The following is a 23,150-nucleotide window of genomic DNA, read 5'->3' as shown; positions in this document are numbered from 1 at the left end:
GAATTAGGAGCAGACATCATCCCAAACCTGTCATATGATTCCCATATTATGAGAAAAGGAGGCAAACTGTCTACTGGCAAATATCAGAATAGCTTTAAAATACATTAATTACACAATACTGTATCTAGAAAGCTATTCATTTCCTATAGAAGGTCAAAACTAGAATTTGCTCCTCAGGTTTAGTCACTACACCTACAGAGGCACAAAGAGCTCAGACAGAAGGTCCAGAGGAGGGTAACAAAGATGGTACCAGAATTAAGAGAGATAATTTACACAGAAAGGCTGATGGCTATAAATCTACCCATCTTGGAAGAAAGAAGGATGAGGGATAACCTTTTAGATTTGAAAAGAGACCAAGAAAGTGGACACTGGAAAGATCTGAGAAATGTAAAGATACAGCAAACAGAGAGCATAACAAGTTAGACACGAAGTAAATACCTTGTAAATTGGGAAAGAAAGATACTTTTACAGTATAATAGTGATGGATGAATCAAAGATTGACTGAGCACATGGCTAATGCAGGCAGCATATTCAAATTTAAGAGGTTGTATGGAAGGTATTAAGAATATATGGTGTGGGAGGCAAGTGTTAGAAGCAGTGAAAAGTTTTTATCGAGGATGTAAGGCATGTGTACGTGTAGGAAGAGAGGAAAGTGATTGGTTCTCAGTGAATGTAGGTTTGCGGCAGGGGTGTGTGATGTCTCCATGGTTGTTTAATTTGTTTATGGATGGGGTTGTTAGGGAGGTGAATGCAAGAGTTTTGGAAAGAGGGGCAAGTATGAAGTCTGTTGGGGATGAGAGAGCTTGGGAAGTGAGTCAGTTGTTGTTCGCTGATGATACAGCGCTGGTGGCTGATTCATGTGAGAAACTGCAGAAGCTGGTGACTGAGTTTGGTAAAGTGTGTGAAAGAAGAAAGTTAAGAGTAAATGTGAATAAGAGCAAGGTTATTAGGTACAGTAGGGTTGAGGGTCAAGTCAATTAGGAGGTGAGTTTGAATGGAGAAAAACTGGAGGAAGTGAAGTGTTTTAGATATCTGGGAGTGGATCTGGCAGCGGATGGAACCATGGAAGCGGAAGTGGATCATAGGGTGGGGGAGGGGGCGAAAATTCTGGGAGCCTTGAAGAATGTGTGGAAGTCGAGAACATTATCTCGGAAAGCAAAAATGGGTATGTTTGAAGGAATAGTGGTTCCAACAATGTTGTATGGTTGCGAGGCGTGGGCTATGGATAGAGTGGTGCGCAGGAGGATGGATGTGCTGGAAATGAGATGTTTGAGGACAATGTGTGGTGTGAGGTGGTTTGATCGAGTAAGTAACGTAAGGGTAAGAGAGATGTGTGGAAATAAAAAGAGCGTGGTTGAGAGAGCAGAAGAGGGTGTTTTGAAATGGTTTGGGCACATGGAGAGAATGAGTGAGGAAAGACTGACCAAGAGGATATATGTGTCAGAGGTGGAGGGAACAAGGAGAAGAGGGAGACCAAATTGGAGGTGGAAAGATGGAGTGAAAAAGATTTTGTGTGATCAGGGGCCTGAACATGCAGGAGGGTGAAAGGAGGGCAAGGAATAGAGTGAATTGGAGCGATGTGGTATACCGGGGTTGACGTGCTGTCAGTGGATTGAATCAGGGCATGTGAAGCGTCTGGGGTAAACCATGGAAAGCTGTGTAGGTATGTATATTTGCGTGTGTGGACGTATGTATATACATGTGTATGGGGGTGGGTTGGGCCATTTCTTTCGTCTGTTTCCTTGCGCTACCTCGCAAACGCGGGAGACGGCGACAAAGCAAAAAGAAAAAAAAAAAAAATATGACAGTAGAAAGTGTTCAAGAGATGAGGGGGCTGCAAGACTGAAAAAATTTTTCCCCATACAGTACAAATAGGTAATTACTAGTGGGTTACTGAAGCCTCCAAGCAGCTTCAATTATTCTTCCTTTGTTTGTGCTGCCACGTATGGCCAACCAGCCTACAGTGCACACACCATTCAACTTATGCCAGGTGAGCATGTGCCTTGGTCCATGATATGAATATGAGAACCCTATTACACTTGCCTGGAGAGCCCTCTTCTTTTCCATAGGTAGAGTCTTTTGTGGCAACAATAAGGTTTTTCTAAACCCCCTTAGAAATGTTGAGCAACATTCTATATTGGGATAATCTTCAAACACAGCTGCTAGCACTTGCATCAAAATTACTAAATGACCTGACAGTCATTTTGTATTCAGTTGCTTAAAGGGTAGTGTTTCAGCCAAATTATTCCTTTCCTCTTCCCTTGCTCTTTGTTGCTCTGGCTGAACCAGATCTATTAGATGTCTTTTCTGTGTGCATCAGGTAAATCTTCTGCAAAAACTTCACCCATGTTATAAAATCCTGCCCCTACTGCCAGTCTAAGTTTCATATCAAATTTCAGTTACAATATCAAATTTAAGAAATTATGCACACATGCTAGATTTTCTTGCACATTGCATTCATTGTTGCTGACGTATTTCACCCAAGGATGCACCTATAATACCAAGGGTTGTTTTGATGTTAAATGGACACCAGAATTCTCTTATTTTTGTATCCGTTTCTGGATACCAGAATTCCCTTATCTTTGCATCTGTTTCAGTAATCAGCTGGCTCATGGTGCAACCTAAGTAATAAGCCATACATGTAGTAATCACACCCTGGTCCATTGGCTGCAACAGTGATGCTGTGTACAACAGTACAAATACAACTTCCACATTATCAACCACATCCAAGGTATCTGGTTGTCCAGGTGCATTGTACAGGATAAGCAAACCTTTACTATGCATGTTTTTCTGTGCACAGTAATCCTTAATGGACAAGGTGAAAATCAGATTATCCAATCCCAGAACAAAGGCACAATTACTCAGGCTCTCTTATTAAGTTGCCAAATGATAGGGAGTTTATTCATAGAATTTACCGTGTGAGCCCTAATGATTGTCTGGGCAGTGTTTTAAAAAAGCTTAAAGCTAACATCACCTGCAGCACTGCTACCAAGAAGAAAAGTCAGTTGATCCTTAGCTGCTTTAAATCCTGAAGCTGTCATTTCTTCTTGCAATATGGAGGTTTAGGATGGCATAAGTTTCCAGTTCAGACCAAGTTTTGTCTGAAAAGAAAACTTGGTATGGGAAAATGCTGTACTACCATCTGATCCACATTCAGTACCTCTCCCATGCACTTAATGTAATGAAGGTTTGAACACTTCTCAAACCATTCCAACCAACTATGGTTCACTGTAAATATTTCTCTGCTTGGGCTAGAACCCTCTCGTTCATCCCTGTGTTTTAAGTCCAATAACAATGACTTGGCCTTCTCTTGAATCAACAAACTTAGCATAATCAGTTATGCCTGATCTTCATCTAATCGCACAGCATTCTCTCCATGCTGTCCTTAACCTGATCTCTTCTTTTCATTATTCCAGTAGAATTTGATAGGGTTACATTCAAGCACATGCTTTATCAGCATTGGCATGAATCATCCTCAGTGTGGTGTGGGGTAGGGTCAGCACAAAGCCAATGTCTGCTAAATGTTTGCCAGCATCAAAGCATCTTAACACATTTATTTTCACCTCCAAGCTGATTGATTTCCATGCCATCTTCACTGAGATCCTCACAGGCATACGTGCTGGCCATTTTCTAGACATGATATACAGGTTTAGGCAGTTTACGGTTGCAAAGGACACAACATGGCAAGTTTTCACAGTGTTGACATGGCCAAGCAACTGGACTGATGACCACTCATGGGACACCAAAATACCAAAGGGCACACAGCATAAGTATTTTCAGCACATTTTGAAACTTTCTGAATTATATGGAAAACACTTTATTTTTATAAAAAGAAACTGTGGCATAATACTTTGGTGACATTTTTTTAATCAACATACATGGGGATTGATGCAAATAGTGAACTAGGTATAAGGACTACTGTACTTCCATCCAAGGGCCCATATCTACATCAATCTGTAAAGAACAAAAGCCCCATCTTTGATTCACTGTATCCATCCAAATCACCACAAAAGTCGCTGGTAGTCTCTATTTGGAAGTCTTCTACAGTGGTATATCAAACTATGGCTCTGAGATGTTCCTAAGAAAGTGCTCTTGGAAGATTGCTTTCTGCAGGAAAGAATTTGTTTACCCAACAGGTAACCTTCGGCCTGCAGCCTTGCCATGTCGTTGCACAGGGCTCCCAAGCTGAGTCTTCCCAAAAACTGATATACCTGATGTCAACTAGGTCTGGGACAATAATGTAACTGCATTCCCAAACATTATCCCAAAGGACGGCATGGACAGCCAGTCTAAGTGTTGCAACCTATCATTATCCATGTAAAGTTCTAGCTGGGAAAAATTCAGTACTTCTCTGGATGGATGATAAATGCTGCTTTTTGAAAGGTGTTCAGGTCTGGAAGTAACTGTCTCTCACACATTCCTCCACTGAAGTTGAAATCACCAGGAAGTTGATGAGGTAAGCCAATATTATCAATTTGGAGGATGTTAGTTTTCAGAACAAGGCCAAAATTACTCTTAAATAAAAAAAAGCCATCTGTGTCCCAAGTGCCTAAAAGTCCCACATTCAGGTGTTACAATGTGCCAATAAGCATCCTTTGAGTCAAAGAGTATTGTCTAGTTATTGAACTGTAGGCCTGTGAAGTCAACATTTTTAAATTGTTACAATGTGGGTGTTATAAAAGACATTATTCATCTTTTGCTGCAGAAAGTGTTTATAAAAAAACTGGTCCTACTGCAAGCTCTTTGACATCCTTACCCATAATCTCTACAATGTACTGGTGATAGCAAAGTTAGGGATGCCCTAAAATTTTCCTTGAAATAGTGGCTGATATTCTCAATTCCACTCTAGAATTCTTTTCAGCAAACACATCAACTGTCAGACTCCAGAATTTTCAGAAATTCAGGGGTTAATACCCACCTTGCAAAGAGCTATTACACAGGGAATCTATCTCAAGACCCAGATCAGTCTTGAAAAGGTATCTATGCCTTCAGCAGAGTTGGACTTAGATAGACAAAGATTCTTCCTTCTCTGAGGAGTTTGAAAGAAATGGTAAAGTCATCTAGAATCATTCCTTCACATCATAAGTAACAGAGCATATGTACTTTTAGTCGCCTCCCTGTACTTCTTTGTAAGATGATAAATAGAAATAGAGAAAAAACCATATTAATCCATGGGAAGAAAACAAGCTAGTTTGGTGCCAGCAGGCGCCCTGACTGTACAATATCCAATTGAATTCTGTGCTGCTAATGACTGAAACGAAGCAGGTTGATGACATCTCTGTGAAAGTCTCTGTTTGGCTGAAGACAGGCCTAAAACAAATATGTTGCAGCTTCCTTGACCAAACAGGTAACAAAGGGTGAGAAAGAATAGTGCTCCCTCACCAGGGTTAGAAAGCTCTACTCTGATTTTCCTCAAGATATCAAACAGAACGCTTATCATGTTCATAGAGCGGACAATAGTGGAGCCTTATATATCTAATATTGATGAAATAATTACAGGGGAACAAATTTTAAAATTTTCTTTGGTGCCTCAGATTTTAGACATGGTTCTCGGTATATTTATGCCACGGAATAAGGACATGGCCTTCATTTCCTTCTAGCAGCTCTAGTTTTTGAGATACTGCACTTATCAAGAGATGTACCTCTCATGAGCATAGATAGTTCTAAGCAGAGCTTAAAATGTGTGCTTGTACACAATAGCAACAAATATGGATCACTCCCAATTGGTCACTCAACTAAGATGACTGAACAGCAGGAAACAATCACCCTGGTCTTACAGAAGATATCATACCATGATCACCAATGGTTAATCTGTGTGGTTCTTAAGATGGTGACTTTTCCCCTAGATCACCACAGTAGATACAACAAGTATCCCTACTTTATCTGTCTCTGGGATGCTAGAGCTAAGTATGAGCACTGGGTGAGAAAACAATGGCCTCTGAGAGAAAACATGGTGGTTGGAGAAAAGAATGTAATTGCAGAACCCTTGGTTAACAGAGATAAGATCATTTTACCACTGCTGCACATCAAACTAGGTTTAATGTAACAGTATGTGAAGGCTTTGAACAAAGAAGGGGACTGCTTTGACTACATACGTAGAAACCTTGGTGACCTGAGTGAGGAACAGGGTGAATGATTCCACCAAGATTTAAGAACCATGGAAGAAAGATACCTGGGACACTGGGATACCCATATGATGGTGGTTTACTGATGGACCATTCAACATGATTGTCCCAGGGCAGCTCACTGCAAGAGGTCTTTGAAAAGCAACTTTAGTGAGATGTCTGAGTAAATGAACATTGTATCAATGATATCCAACTTTCTATGCTTGTTTCACCATTATCTTATTCTATGGATGTAATTTAATCATAAATAAACAAATTCTACTTGTATGAAGGTATTTTTTAATCAAAAAGGCAACAATTAGTGATTTGTAGTCATCAATCCTTGTGCCCAATCGGTTGTATGCATAGCAATTAGGGGTATATATCTTGATGACCAGAGCTGATAAAGAAAAACTGATGGCATATTTAGAATCAGCAACCAAAATTTACCTAAAAGAGGCCTAATATCTCAGGCACCAAATTCTGTGTAACTCCGTATCAAATAACATCAAGTGTTAATGATATACGAAGATAAGACCCCAATGATAAAATGTTTTTGTATTCAACATAAGCAGCCTTTTGCCCTATTTGTTAATATTCTACACAACCATTCAAACACTACTTCCTGTATGTATCTGGTTAAAACACCTGTCTTTATTCCACTGTTATCATTATAAAGCTATGGGTAAATGCTTATGGGGATCATGCAGCTCTAAGGCTGTAATCCACATAGGAACAGGGATATCATGGGGTTCCTTTAGAGCAAGAAGGTCCTCAAGAAGACTGTATTCCCATCTACCCATTGTCAAGAACACAACCTCACTGAAGGTGACTTCCCACTCACAATGTAACCACTGGCAGGCAAACTCCATCAACATCCTCCATTACTTACTTGCTGCCCTAGGAGTCCCTTCTATCTTTGCGAAGATCTTGCAATCATCAGGAAGCTGGCCACATCCACCAGTCAGGACCATAGGTCATTATGTGTTGCAATGTTGTGTGCAAATCTATGTGCAGAAAGTGCAGGACAATTGAGTAATCAGAGCTTGGTGTTTTATTTATGGGAGTTGTATCATGGACACAAAGGGTCATAAAGTAAAGTGAAATGGAGTTTGTAGTGTTGTAAAGTGAAATGGAGTTTGTAGTGTTGTAGTGATGGATGATCATTAAAAAAAATTCATACTTGTTTGCCATTTCCCATGTTAGCAAAGTAAGGCCAGGAATAAGTGAAGAAGGGGTGCATGCACTTACATTCATTCTCTGGTTGTCATTCATTAGTCCATTCCCATCTTGAATATTGTGTTCAATTTGGTAACCTTACCTGAAAAAAAAGACATAGGCAGAATGGAAAGAGTATGGTGTCAAACCACCAAGATGATTCCCATGCTGAGACACAAATCCTATGACTAAAATCAGACAAATCAAGTCTGAAGTAATTTGATAGAGCAAGATTATCAAAGCCGTTGATCATTTTGAGTACTTGTATTTGATCACCTCTTAACCTTCTCTTTTCTAAGCTAAACAGATTCAAGTCATTTAATCTTGTAAAATCTGTTTCTTAGTCCAGGAATCATCTTGGTAGCTCCATGCTGTACTCTTTCCATTCTGTCTAAGTCTTTTTTAAGGTAGGGTGACCAAAATATGAACACAATATTCAAGATGTGGATAAAATTAATGAACTGTAAAGAGTAAGGATGATTCCCAAGGCTTAAATTTGAAGGTTCTACTTAGAAAAACAATTTTGCTTACTCTTTTCACTACTTCTGTGCACTGCTTACTTGGTTTTAGGTCACCAGAGATTATTACACCCACACTTTTTCCTCATTTTCCCTTTACAGTTCAAGAAAATTCATACCGTAGCTTGCCTTTTCATTTCTACTACCAATATGTAAACCTTTGCACTTATGGATATCAAAATTCATTTGCCACTTATGATACCTATTCATCAGTGTCTATGTCTCATCTAAGAACTTCTCATTCCAAAGAAGTCAATCATTTAAATGCTATTAAACATTGCACAGCCTTGGGCTGCAGGAGCCCTTAGAAAAGAGGTCTTGGGTAATACCAACACCTTTTCTTAACAAGGGTCCAGAGGCAATAATAAAAAGAATGAAAAATAAATATATAATTTCTATTTATTTATGTAACCAAAGAACTCCTAAAGAGCCCCTGTAGCTTCAAGGCTGCACTACATCTAGTACCTGAAAATTGATGTACTCTTTTCAAATCTGAAGTTCCTTAACAAGACTATTCCTTTTCATCTACAGTGACAATGACACAATCTGAATGAAGAATTTTCACTTGGGGCAAAATCACATACAAGCAGAGCCCAGTAATGCTCATATATCTTTTCACATTTATTTGCTGTTTCCTGTATTAGCAAGATAGCACTAAGAACAAAGAAAAGGCCTCATTCACTCATATCCATTCTCTAGCTATCATGTGTAATGAACTGAAACTGCATCCTCCTATTCATAACCAGACCTCACAAACCTTTCTGTGGTTTCCTCTAGCTGCTACACATGCCTGGTTCAGTCAACTGACACAAAATCAACACATCACTCCAATTAACTCTATCCCTCACATGCCTTTTACCCTCCTGCATGCTCAGGCTCCAGTTACTTGAAATATTTTTCATTTCATCCTTCCATCTCTCATTTGGTCTCCCCTTCTCCTTGTCACCTCTACTTCTGACAAAGATATCCTTTTTGTTAATCTCTCCTCCCTCATTCTCTCCATAAGTCTAAAGTATTCTAACGCACCCTCTTCAACTCCTCAACCATACTTACCACACCTTTCTCTTACCATTTATCTATTTACTTGATCAAACTATCTCATCCCACATATTGTCCTCAAACATTTCATTTCCAACACATCCACACATTCTCATCTATAGTTCATGCCTTGCTTCCAAAAATCATTTGGATTACTACATCCTCAAACACATCCACTTTTGCACTCCAAAATAACAGCCTCTCGTATTACATATCCTCATTGCTCCCAGAAACTTTGCCCCCTTACCCACCCAATGACTTCCATGTTTCCATATGCTGCCATATCCACTCCCATGGATCTAAACACTCAACATTCTCTAAATTTTCTCCATTCAAATGCACACTCCAACTAACCTATCTCTCTGTCTTGCCAAACCTTATAAACTTGTTTTTATTCACATTTACTCCCAAATTCTTCCCTTCATACTCTCTTCCAAACTCAGTCACAAACTTCTGCAGTTTCTCACTTGAATCTATCAACAGCGATATGTCATTAGCATATGTCATTAGCAAACAACAACTGACTCTTTTCCTAAGAACCCTCACCCCCAAAGACTGCATATTCACCCCTCTCTCCAAGAGTCTTAAATTTAGAGCCATGGTGGCATCACACACCCCTGCTGCAGACCAAACTTCTCTTGGAACCACTCATTCTCCTCTCTACCCTTGATAAAAACTTCTCAGATTCCACACCATACGTTAGTAAGACCTTAAACATGGCTTCTCTATCAACCATATCATATGCTTTATCCATATCAATAAATGCAACATACAAATCCTTCTGTTCCTCTAAGTATTTCTAACACATTATCTAAAGCAAAAATCTGATTCACACAAACACTACTACTCCTGACACCACACTAATCCTCCCCAGTCTGATCCTCTGTACATATCTTCACCCTATCAAACACTTCTCTCTCATACAAATTATCAAATACACTCAACACACTTATATCTCTACTTTGTACACCCAATTTTGTTCCTTTTGCCATTACACCACAGCACTATACATGCATTGTGCCAGTCCTCACACACCTCACCATGATCCATAAACACAATAAAATCCTTACTAGCCAATCACCAACACAGTCATCCCTTTCTTAAGATATTCAACTGCAGTACCATCCATTCAAACCACCTTACTAAATTTCATCTTACAAAAAGCTTTCATCACTTTTCTCTATTCACCAAACCACTATCTAAGACTCTCTCAGCCCACATCTCCCACTCCATCATCAAACACATTCAACAATCTCTCAAAACTTACTCCATCCTCTCATCTTATCACAACGTGTTACCACTTGCCCATTTGCCCTCTTCACCAATGTTCCTTTTTGTTCTTTTAATCTTCCACTCACAATCAACCTCCAACCAAAACATCTTATTCTCCCTGAGATCTACAGATACTCACTGACCCAATCCTAATTTGCCCTTTTTTTCAGCCCCTGTACCTTCCTCTTGACTTACTGCCACTTTCTCTTGTGCATCTCCTAGCCATTTGCACTCCTTCCATGTATGTATTAGCCATATACCATTTTCTCTTTCACTAGCAACTTTACTTTCATTGTCCCATCGCTCTGCAGTTTCTTATCTGCCTATTTTCCCCCTTTCACATAAAACACACTTCTCTCACACGTGCCAAAACTGCTCTCCTAAATACCTCCCATTCCTCATCCAATCCACTAGCTTTATTCACTCTCACCTTTTGCCATTCCATGCTCAATCTTTCCTAGTATTTCTTCACACAAGCCTCTTCATAAAACACATACTTTCACCACCCTCTTCTCAACAATATTCTATCTTCTTCTCCAAAAACCTCTATACAAATCTTCACCCTTGCCTCCACCAGGTACATAATGATCACACATATGACTAGCTGTGCCTCTCAGCACATTCACATACAAGACTCTCTCTTATGCACACCGATCAAGTAGTATGTAATCCAATAATGCTCACTTATTATCTTATTACTCACATACATATGAACATATGCCTTTCATTTTAAACTAGCCATTCATACATCTCAGTGAAGGGGGAGAGAGGATGATTGTCTAAAGAGCCTCCCATAAATGGGTCAAAGTGACCAGATGGTTCTGTTCTGAGACCACTGCTCTTCTTGAACTATATGAATTATTTGCATGCTACCTAGATATATTCGTGGATGATGCAAAGGTAATGAGGGAAGTGAAAAGTAAAGGGGGTTATATCAACTTATAAGGGTTCCTAAAAAGAATACAAAGTTTGTCAGATCAAGTAAGTAATGTAAGGGTAAGAGAGATGTGTGGAAATAAAAAGAGCGTGGTTCAAATAGCGGAAGAGAATGTTTTGAAATGGTTTGGGCACATGGAGAGAATGAGTGAGGAAAGATTGACCAAGAGAGGATATATGTGTCGGAGGTGGAGGGAACGAGGAGAAGTGGGAGACCAAATTGGAGGTGGAAAGATGGAGTGAAAAAGATTTTGAGTGATCGGGGCCTGAACATGCAGGAGGATGAAAGGCGGGCAAGGAATACAGTAAATTGGGTCGATGTGGTATACCAGGGTCGACGTGCTGTCAATGAATTGAATCAGGGCATGTGAAGCGTCTGGGGTAAACCATGGAAAGTTCTGTGGGGCCTGGATGTGGAAAGGGAGCTGTGGTTTCGGGCATTATTACATGACAGCTAGAGACTGAGTGTGAACGAATGGGGCCTTTGTTGTCTTTTCCTAGCGCTACCTCGCACACATGGGGGGGGAGGGGGATGTTATTCCATGTGTGTCGAGGTGGTGATGGGAATAAATAAACTCAGACAGTATGAATTATGTACATGTGTATATATGTATATGTCTGTGTGTGTATATATATGTGTACACTGAGATGTATAGGTATGTATATTTTGCGTGTGTGGACGTGTATGTATATACATGTGTATTGGGGTGGGTTGGGACATTTCTTTCGTCTGTTTCCTTGCGCTACCTCGCAAACGCGGGAAACAGCGACAAAGCAAAATAAAAAATAAAAAATATATATACAAATATATATATTTATAGTATGTTTGAGGAAAGGAACCTGGATGTTTTGGATCTGAGTGAAACGAAGCTCAAGGGTAAAGGGGAAGAGTGGTTTGGGAATGTCTTGGGAGTAAAGTCAGGGGTTAGTGAGAGGACAAGAGCAAGGGAAGGAGTAGCAGTACTCCTGAAACAGGAGTTGTGGAAGTATGTGATAGAATGTAAGAAAGTAAATTCTCGATTAATATGGGTAAAACTGAAAGTTGATAGAGAGAGATGGGTGATTATTGGTGCATATGCACCTGGGCATGAGAAGAAAGATCATGAGAGGCAAGTGTTTTGGGAGCAGCTGAATGAGTGTGTTAGTGGTTTTGATGCAGGAGACCGGGTTATAGTGTTGGGTGATTTGAATGCAAAGGTGAGTAATGTGGCAGTTGAGGGAATAATTGGTATACATGGGGTGTTCAGTGTTGTAAATGGAAATGGTGAAGAGCTTGTAGATTTATGTGCTGAAAAAGGACTGATGATTGGGAATACCTGGTTTAAAAAGCGAGATATACATAAGTATACTTATGTAAGTAGGAGAGATGGCCAGAGAGCGTTATTGGATTACGTGTTAATCGACAGGCGCGCGAAAGAGAGACTTTTGGATGTTAATGTGCTGAGAGGTGCAACTGGAGGGATGTCTGATCATTATCTTGTGGAGGCTAAGGTGAAGATTTGTATGGGTTTTCAGAAAAGAAGAGTGAATGTTGGGGTGAAGAGGGTGGTGAGAGTAAGTGAGCTTGGGAAGGAGACTTGTGTGAGGAAGTACCACGAGAGACTGAGTACAGAATGGAAAAAGGTGAGAACAATGGAAGTAAGGGGAGTGGGGGAGGAATGGGATGTATTTAGGGAATCAGTGATGGATTGTGCAAAAGATGCTTGTGGCATGAGAAGAGTGGGAGGTGGGTTGATTAGAAAGGGTAGTGAGTGGTGGGATGAAGAAGTAAGAGTATTAGTGAAAGAGAAGAGAGAGGCATTTGGACGATTTTTGCAGGGAAAAAATGCAATTGAGTGGGAGACGTATAAAAGAAAGAGACAGGAGGTCAAGAGAAAGGTGCAAGAGGTGAAAAAAAGGGCAAATGAGAGTTGGGGTGAGAGAGTATCCTTAAATTTTAGGGAGAATAAAAAGATGTTCTGGAAGGAGGTAAATAAAGTGCGTAAGACAAGGGAGCAAATGGGAACTTCAGTGAAGGGCGCAAATGGGGAGGTGATAACAAGTAGTGGTGATGTGAGAAGGAGATGGAGTGAGTATTTCGAAGGTTTGTTGAATGTGTTTGATGATAGAGTGGCAGATATAGGGTGTTTTGGTCGAGGTGGTGTGCAAAGTGAGAGGGTTAGGGAAAATGATTTGGTAAACAGAGAAGAGGTAGTGAAAGCTTTGCGGAAGATGAAAGCCGGCAAGGCAGCAGGTTTGGATGGTATTGCAGTGGAATTTATTAAAAAAGGGGGTGACTGTATTGTTGACTAGTTGGTAAGGTTATTTAATGTATGTATGACTCATGGTGAGGTGCCTGAGGATTGGCGGAATGCGTGCATAGTGCCATTGTACAAAGGCAAAGGGGATAAGAGTGAGTGCTCAAATTACAGAGGTATAAGTTTGTTGAGTATTCCTGGCAAATTATATGGGAGGGTATTGATTGAGAGGGTGAAGGCATGTACAGAGCATCAGATTGGGGAAGAGCAGTGTGGTTTCAGAAGTGGTAGAGGATATGTGGATCAGGTGTTTGCTTTGAAGAATGTATGTGAGAAATACTTAGAAAAGCAAATGGATTTGTATGTAGCATTTATGGATCTGGAGAAGGCATATGATAGAGTTGATAGAGATGCTCTGTGGAAGGTATTAAGAATATATGGTGTGGGAGGAAAGTTGTCAGAAGCAGTGAAAAGTTTTTATCGAGGATGTAAGGCATGTGTACGTGTAGGAAGAGAGGAAAGTGATTGGTTCTCAGTGAATGTAGGTTTGCGGCAGGGGTGTGTGATGTCTCCATGGTTGTTTAATTTGTTTATGGATGGGGTTGTTAGGGAGGTAAATGCAAGAGTTTTGGAAAGAGGGGCAAGTATGAAGTCTGTTGGGGATGAGAGAGCTTGGGAAGTGAGTCAGTTGTTGTTCGCTGATGACACAGCGCTGGTGGCTGATTCATGTGTGAAACTGCAGAAGCTGGTGACTGAGTTTGGTAAAGTGTGTGAAAGAAGAAAGTTAAGAGTAAATGTGAATAAGAGCAAGGTTATTAGGTACAGTAGGGTTGAGGGTCAATTCAATTGGGAGGTGAGTTTGAATGGAGAAAAACTGGAGGAAGTGAAGTGTTTTAGATATCTGGGAGTGGATCTGGCAGCGGATGGAACCATGGAAGCAGAAGTGGATCATAGGGTGGGGGAGGGGGTGAAAATTCTGGGAGCCTTGAAGAATGTGTGGAAGTCGAGAACATTATCTCGGAAAGCAAAAATGGGTATGTTTGAAGGAATAGTGGTCCCAACAATGTTGTATGGTTGCGAGGCGTGGACTATGGATAGAGTTGCGCGCAGGAGGATGGATGTGCTGGAAATGAGATGTTTGAGGACAATGTGTGGTGTGAGGTGGTTTGATCAAGTAAGTAACGTAAGGGTAAGAGAGATGTGTGGAAATAAAAAGAGCATGGTTGAGAGAGCAGAAGAGGGTGTTTTGAAATGGTTTCGTCACATGGAGAGAATGAGTGAGGAAAGATTGACCAAGAGGATATATGTGTCGGAGGTGGAGGGAACGAGGAGAAGAGGGAGACCAAATTGGAGGTGGAAAGATGGAGTGAAAAAGATTTTGTGTGATCGGGGCCTGAACATGCAGGAGGGTGAAAGGAGGGCAAAGAATAGAGTGAATTGGAGCGATGTGGTATACCGGGGTTGACGTGCTGTCAGTGGATTGAATCAAGGCATGTGTATGGGGGTGGGTTGGGCCATTTCTTTCGTCTCTTTCCTTGCGCTACCTCGCAAACGCGGGAGACAGCGACAAAGCAAAAAAAAAAATATATATATATATATATATATATATATATATATATATATATATATATATATATATATATATATATATATACTTTTTTTTAAACTATTCGCCATTTCCAGTGTTAGCAAGCTAGCGTTAAGAACAGAGGACTGGGCCTTTGAGGGAATAACCTCACCTGGCTCCCTTCTCTGTTCCTTGTTTTGGAAAATTAAAAAAAAAAGAATGAGAGGGGAGGATTTGCAGCCCCGCGCTCCCTCCCCTTCTAGTCGCCTTCTACGACATGTAGGGAATACGTGGGAAGTATTCTTTCTCCCTATCCCCAGGGATAATATTTATTTATTCATTTTATTTATTTTGCTTTGTCGCTGTCTCCCGCGTTTGCAAGGTAGCGCAAGGAAACAGACAAAAGAAATGGCCCAACCCACCCACATACACATGTATATACATAGACGTCCACACATGCAAATATCCATACCCATATATCTCAATGTACACATATATATACACACACTGACACATACATATATACACATGCACACAATTCACACTGTCTGCCTTTAGTCATTCCCATCGCCACCTCGCCACACATGGAATAACATCCCCCTCCCCCCTCATGTGTGCGGGGTAGCGCTAGGAAAAAGACAACAAAGGCCCCATTCATTCACACTCAGTCTCTAGCTGTCATGCAATAATGCTCAAAACCATATCTCCCTTTCCACATCCAGGACCCACAGAACTTTCAATGGTTTACTCCAGACACTTCACATGCCCTGATTCAATCCATTGACAGCACGTCGACCCCGGTATACCACATCGATCCAATTTACTCTATTCCTTGCCCGCCTTTCACCCTCCTGCATGTTCATGCCCCGATCACTCAAAATCTTTTTCACTCCATCTTTCCACCTCCAATTTGGTCTCCCACTTCTCCTCGTTCCCGCCACCTCTAACATATATATCCTCTTTGTCAATATTTCCTCACTCATTCTCTCCATGTTGCCAAACCATTTCAAAATATCCTCTTCTGCTCTCTCAACCAAACTCTTTATATTACCACACATCACCATTACCCTTTCATTACTTACTCGATCAAACAACCTCAAACCACATATTGTCCTCAAACATCTCATTTCCAACACATCCACCCTCCTCCACACAACTCTATCTATCGCCCACGCCTTACAACCATATAACACTGTTGGAACCACAATGACTTAAAAAATACCAATTTTTGCTTTCCAAGATAACGTTCTCGCCTTCCACGCTTTATTCAACGCTCCAAGAACTTTCACCCCCTCCCCCACCCTATGACTCACTTCTGCTTCCATGGTTCCATCCACTGTCAAATCCACTCCGATTTATCTAAAACACTTCACTTCCTCCAGTTATTCTCCATTCAAACGTACCTCCCAATTGACTTGTCCCTCAACCCTACTGTACCTAATAACTTTGCTCTTATTCACATTTACTCTAAGCTTTCTTCTTTCACACACTTTCCCAAACTCAGTCACCGATTTCTGCAGTTTCTCACCCGAATCAGCCACCAGCGCTGTATCATCAGTGAACAACAACTGACTCACTTCCCAAGCTCTCTCATCCAAAACACACTGCATACTTGCCCCTCTCTCCAAAACTCTTGCATTCACCTCCCTAACAACCCCATCCATAAACAAATTAAACAACCATAGAGACATCGTGCACCCCTACCACAAACCGACATTCACTAAGAACCAATATCTTTCCTCTCTTCCTACTCGTGCACATGCCTTACATCCTCGATAGAAACTTTTCACTGCTTCAAACAACTTGCCTCCCATCACCATAAATTCTTAATACCTTCCACAGAGCATCTCTATCAACTCTATCATATGCCTTCACCAGATCCATAAATGCTACACACACACACACACACACACACATATATATATATATATATATATATATATATATATATATATATATATATATATATATATATATATATATATATATATTTTTTTTCATTCATTTCAAGCTAGAAGTTTCAGTTTTCTAAATTGTTTCTTACATTTTTCATATGTATATATATGTATGTGTGTGTGTGTGTGTATATGTGCGTATGTATGTGTATGTGTGTGTATGTGTATATGTATACATATATGTATATTATCCCTGGGGATAGGGGTGAAAGAATACTTCCCACGTATTCCTCGCGTGTCGTAGAAAGCGACTAGAGGGGACGGGAGCGGGGGGCCAGAAATCCTCCCCTCCTTGTATTAACTTTCTAAAATGGGAAACAGAAGAAGGAGTCACGCGGGGAGTGCTCATCCTCCTCGAAGGCTCAGAGTGGGGTGCCTAAATGTGTGTGGATGTAACCAAGATGTGAAAAAAGGAGAGATAGGTAGTATGTTTGAGGAAAGGAACCTGGATGTTTTGGCTCTGAGTGAAACGAAGCTCAAGGGTAAAGGGGAAGAGTGGTTTGGGAATGTCTGGGGAGTAAAGTCAGGGGTTAGTGAGAGGACAAGAGCAAGGGAAGGAGTAGCAATACTCCTGAAACAGGAGTTGTGGGAGTATGTGATAGAGTGTAAGAAAGTAAATTCTCGATTAATATGGGTAAAACTGAAAGTTGATGGAGAGAGGTGGGTGATTATTGGTGCTTATGCACCTGGGCATATGCATTCCCATCGCCATCCCGCCACACATGAAAGAACATCCCCCTCACCTCACATGTACGCGAGGTAGCGCGAGGAAAATACAACAAAGGCCACATTCGTTCACCCTCAGTCTCTAGCTGTCATGTAATAATGCAACAAAACCACAGCTCTCTTTCCACATCCAGGTCCCATAAAAAACTTTCCATGGTATACCCCACATGCTTTACATGCCCTGGTTCAATCCATTGACAACACATCAGGCCCGGTATACCACATCGTTCCAATTCACTCTATTTCTTGTACGCCTTTCACCCTCCTGCATGTTCAGGCCCCGATCACTCAAAATCTTTTTCACTCCATCTTTCCACCTCCAATCTGGTCTCCCACATCTCATTGTTCCCTCCACCTCTAACACATATATCCCCTTGGTCAATCTTTCCTCACTCATTCTCTCCATGTGACCAAACCATTTCAAAACACCCTCTTCTGCTCTCTCAACCACACTCTTTTTATCACATCTCTCTTACCCTATTATTCCTTACTCAATCAAACCTCCTCACACCACATATTGTCCTCAAACATCTCATTTCCAGCACATCCACCCTCCTCTGCAGAACTCTATAGCTTATGCCTCACAACCATATAACATCGTTGGAACCACTATTCCTTCAAACATACCCATTCTTGCTTTACGAGATAATGTTCTCGACTTCCACACATTCTTCAACGCTCCCAGAACTTTCGCCCCCTCCCCCACCCTATGATTCACTTCCGCTTCCATGGTTTCATCCGCTGCCAAATCCACTCCCAGATATCTAAAACACTTCACTTCCTCCAGTTTTTCTTCATTCAAACTTACCTCCCAATTGACTTGTCCCTGAGCTGTACTGTATCTAATAACCTTGCTCTTATTCACATTTACTCTCAACTTTCTTCTTTCACACACTTTACCAAACTCAGTCACCAGCTTCTGCAGTTTCTCACATGAATCAGCCACCAGTGCTGTATCATCAGTGAACAACAACTGACTCCCTTCCCAAGCTCTCTCATCTAAAACACACTGCATACTTGCCCCTCTTTCCAAAACTCTTGCATTCACCTCCCTAACAACCCCATCCATAAATGAAATAAACAACCATGGAGACATCACACACCCCTACCGCAAACCTACATTCACTGAGAACCAATCACTTTCCTCTCTTCCTACACGTACACATGCCTTACATCCTCGATAAAAACTTTTCACTGCTTCTAACAATTTGCCTCCCACACCATATATTCTTAATACCTTCCACAGAGCATCTCTATCAACTCTATCATATGCCTTCTCCAGATCCATAAATGCTACATACAAATCCATTTGCTTTTCTAAGTATCCATTACATACATTCTTCAAAGCAAACACCTGATCCATACATACTCTACCACTTCTGAAACCACACTGCTCTTCCCCAATCTGATGCTCTGTACATGCCTTCACCCTCTCAATCAATACCCTCCCATATAAGTTCCCAGGAATACTCAACAAACTTATACCTCTGTAATTTGAGCACTCACTCTTATCCCCTTTGCCTTTGTACAATGGCACTATGAAAGCATTCCGCCAATCTTCAGGAACCTCACCATGAGTCATACAGACATTAAATAACCTTACCAACTAGTCAACAATACAGTCACCACCTTTTTTGATAAATTCCACAGCAATACCATCCAAACCTGCTGCCTTGCCAGCATTCATCATCCCCAAAGCTTTTACTACCTCTTCTCTATTTACCATATCATTCTCCCAAACTCTCACTTGGCACACCACCTCGACCAAAACACCCTATATCTGCCACTCTATCATCAAACACATTCAACAAACCTTCAAAATACTCACTTCATCTCCTTCTCACATCACCACTGCTTCTTATCACCTCCCCATTTGCCCCCTTTACTGATGTTCCCAAATGTTCCCTTGTCTTACACACTTTATTTACCTTCTTCGAACGCATTTTTTTAATTCTCCCTAAAATCTAATGATACTCTCTCACCCCAACTCTCATTTGCCCTCTTTTTTGCCTCTTGCACCTTTCTCTTGACCTCCTGCCTCTTTCTTTTATACATTTCCCAGTCATTTGCATTATTTCCCTGCAAAAATCATCCAAATGCCTCTCTCTTCTCTTTCATTAATAACCTTACTTCTTCATCCCACCACTCACTACCCTTTCTAATCATCCCACCTCCCGCACTTCTCATGCCACAGGCATCTTTTGCACAAGCCATCACTGCTTCCCTAAATACATCCCATTCCTCCCCCACTCCCTTACGTCCTTTGTTCTCACCTTTTTCCATTTTGTACTCAGTCTCTCCTGGTACTTCCTCACACAATTCTCCTTCCCAAGCTCACTTACTCTTACCACTCTCTTCATCCCAACATTCTCTCTTCTTTTCTGAAAACCCATACAAATCTTCACCTTTGCCTCCACAAGATAATGATCAGACATCCCTCCAGTTGCACCTCCCAGCACATTAACATCCAAAAGTCTCTCTTTCGCGCGCCTATCAATTAACACGTAATCCAATAATGCTCTCTGGCCATCTCTCCTACTTATATACGTATACTTATGTATATCTCTCTTTTAAACAAGGTATTTACAATCACCAGTCCTTTGTCAGCACATAAATCTAAAAGCTCTTCACCATTTCCGTTTACAACACTGAACACCCCAAGTACACCAATCATTCCTTCAAATGCCACATTACTCACCTTTGCATTCAAATCACCCATCACTATAACCCAGTCTCGTGCATCAAAACTACTAACACACTCATTCAGCTGCTCCAAAACACTTCCCTCTCATGATCTTTCTTCTCATGCGCAGGTGCATATGTACCAATAATCACCCACCTCTCAACATCCACTTTCAGTTTTACCCATATCAATCTAGAGTTTACTTTCTTACACTCTATCAGATAATCCCACCACTCCTGTTTCAGGAGTAGTACTACTCCTTCCCTTGCTCTTGTCCTCATACTAACCCCTGACTTTACTCCCAAGACATTCCTAAACCACTCTTCCCCTTTACCCTTGAGCTTCGTTTCACTCAGAGCCAAAACATCCAGGTTCCTTTCATCAAAAATACTACCTATCTCTCCTTTTTTCTCATCTTGGTTACATCCACACACATTTAGACACCCCAATCTGAGCCCCTACGTGATTCCTTCTACTGTTCCCCTTTTAGAAAGTTAAAAATACAAGGAGGGGAGGGCTTGCAGCCCCCCGCTCCCATCCCCTTTATTCGCCTTCTACAACACGTGAGGAATGCGTGGGAAGTATTCTCCCCTATCCCCAGGGATATTTCTCCTCTATCCCCAGGGAAAGTTGTCATATATATTTTATTTTATCAATTTATTTTGCTTTGTCGCTGTCTCCCGCATTAGCGACGTAGCACAAGGAAAAAGACGAAAGAAAGGCCCAACCCTCCCCCATACACATGTATATACATACACATCCACACACAGCACATATACATACCTATACATCTCAATGTATACATATATATACACACACAGACATATACATATATACACATGTACATAATTCATACTGTCTGCCTTTATTCATTCCCATCGCCATCCCACCACACATGGAATAACAACACCCTCCCCTCATGTGTGCGAGGTAGTGCTAGGAAAATACAACAAAGGCCACATTCGTTTACACTCAGTCTCTAGTTCTCATGTAATAATGCACCGAAACCACAGCTCCCTTCCCACATCTCGGCCCCACAGAACTTTCCATGGTTTACCCCAGATGCTTCACATGCCCTGGTTCAATCCATTGATAGCACGTCGACCCCTGTATACCAAATCGTTCCAATTCACTCTATTCCTTGCACGCCTTTCACCCTCCTGCCTGGTCAGGCCCCGATCACTCAAAATCTTTTTCACTCCATCTTTCCACCTCCAATTTGGTCTCCCACTTCTCCTCATTCCCTCCACCTCTGACAAATATATACCTCACTCATTCTCTCCATGTGCCCAAACCATTTCAAAACACCCTCTTGTGCTCTCTCAACCACACTCTTTTTATTACCACACATCTCTCTTACCCTATTATTACTTACTCGATCAAACCATCTCACGCCACATATTGTCCTCAAACATCTCATTTCCAGCATATCCACCCTCCTCCGCACAACTCTATCCATAGCCAACACCTCGCAACCATACAACATTGTTGGAACCACTATTCCTTCAAACATAGCCATTTTTGCTTTCCAAGATAATGCTTTCGACTTCCACACATTGTTCAAGGCTCCCAGAATTTTCACCCCCTACCCCACCTTATGATTCACTTCCGCTTCCATGGTTCCATCCACTGCCAAATCCACTCCCAGATATCTAAAACACTTCACTTCCTCCAGTTTCTCTCCATTATTACCTCCCAATTTACTTGACCCTCAACCCTACTGTACCTAATAACCTTACTCTTATTCACATTTACTCTCAACTTTCTTCTTTCACACACTTTACCAAACTCAGTCACCAGCTTCTGCAGTGTCTCACATGAATCAGCCACCAGCGCTATATCATCAGCGAACAACAACTGACTCACTTCCCAAGCTCTCTCATCCACAACAGACCGCATACTTGCCTCTCTTTCCAAAACTATTGCATTCACCTCCCTAACAACCCCATCCATAAACAAATTTAACAACCAAGAAGACATCACACACCCCTGCCGGAAACCTACATTCAATGAGGACCAATCACTTTCCTCTCTTCCTACATGTACACACACACACACACACACATATATATTATTATTATTATTATTATTATTATACTTTGTCGCTGTCTCCCGCGTTTGCGAGGTAGCGCAAGGAAACAGACGAAAGAAATGTCCCCCCCCCATACACATGTATATACATACATCCACACACGCAAATATACATACCTACACAGCTTTCCATGGTTTACCCCAGACGCTTCACATGCCTTGCTTCAATCCACTGACAGCACGTCAACCCCGGTATACCACATCGCTCCAATTCACTCTATTCCTTGCCCTCCTTTCACCCTCCTGCATGTTCAGGCCCCGATCACACAAAATCTTTTTCACTCCATCTTTCCACCTCCAATTTCGTCTCCCTCTTCTCCTTGTTCCCTCCACCTCCGACACATATATCCTCTTGGTCAATCTTTCCTCACTCATCCTCTCCATGTGCCCAAACTACTTCAAAACACCCTCTTCTGCTCTCTCAACCACGCTCTTTTTATTTCCACACATTTCATTTCAAGCTGGAAGTTTCAGTTTTCTAAATTATTTCTTACATTTTTCATATGTATATATATGTATATGTGTGTGTGTGTGTGTATGTGCGTATGTATGTGTATGTATATATATATGTAAATATATGTATATTATCCCTGTGGATAGGGGTGAAAGAATACTTCCTCGCGTATCGTAGAAGGCGACTAGAGGGGACGGGAGCGAGAGGCCAGAAATCCTCCCCTCCTTGTATTTTTTAACTTTCTAAAATGGGAAACAGAAGGAGGAGTCACGCGGGGAGTGTTCATCCTCATCGAAGGCTCAGATTGGGGTGTCTAAATGTGTGTGGATGTAACCAAGATGTGACAAAAGG

General features: G+C 41.2%; 1 long non-coding RNA gene across 1 annotated transcript in view; it reads right to left on the bottom strand.

The window, feature by feature from the left end:
• LOC139752016 (uncharacterized) overlaps positions 1–23,150 on the bottom strand; it is a 135,745-nt gene that overhangs the window by 14,695 nt on the left and 97,900 nt on the right. Inside the window, exon 2 of the long non-coding RNA XR_011713465.1 lies at positions 6,997–7,111. This is a non-coding gene — a long non-coding RNA (uncharacterized lncRNA). The remainder of the gene's footprint in view (positions 1–6,996; positions 7,112–23,150) is intronic.

Source organism: Panulirus ornatus, chromosome 12 (genome assembly GCF_036320965.1).
Source record: "Panulirus ornatus isolate Po-2019 chromosome 12, ASM3632096v1, whole genome shotgun sequence".
Lineage (NCBI taxonomy): Eukaryota > Metazoa > Arthropoda > Malacostraca > Decapoda > Palinuridae > Panulirus > Panulirus ornatus.
Note: the sequence above shows the minus strand (reverse complement) of the source record. Positions and strands in the feature narration are given on the sequence as shown.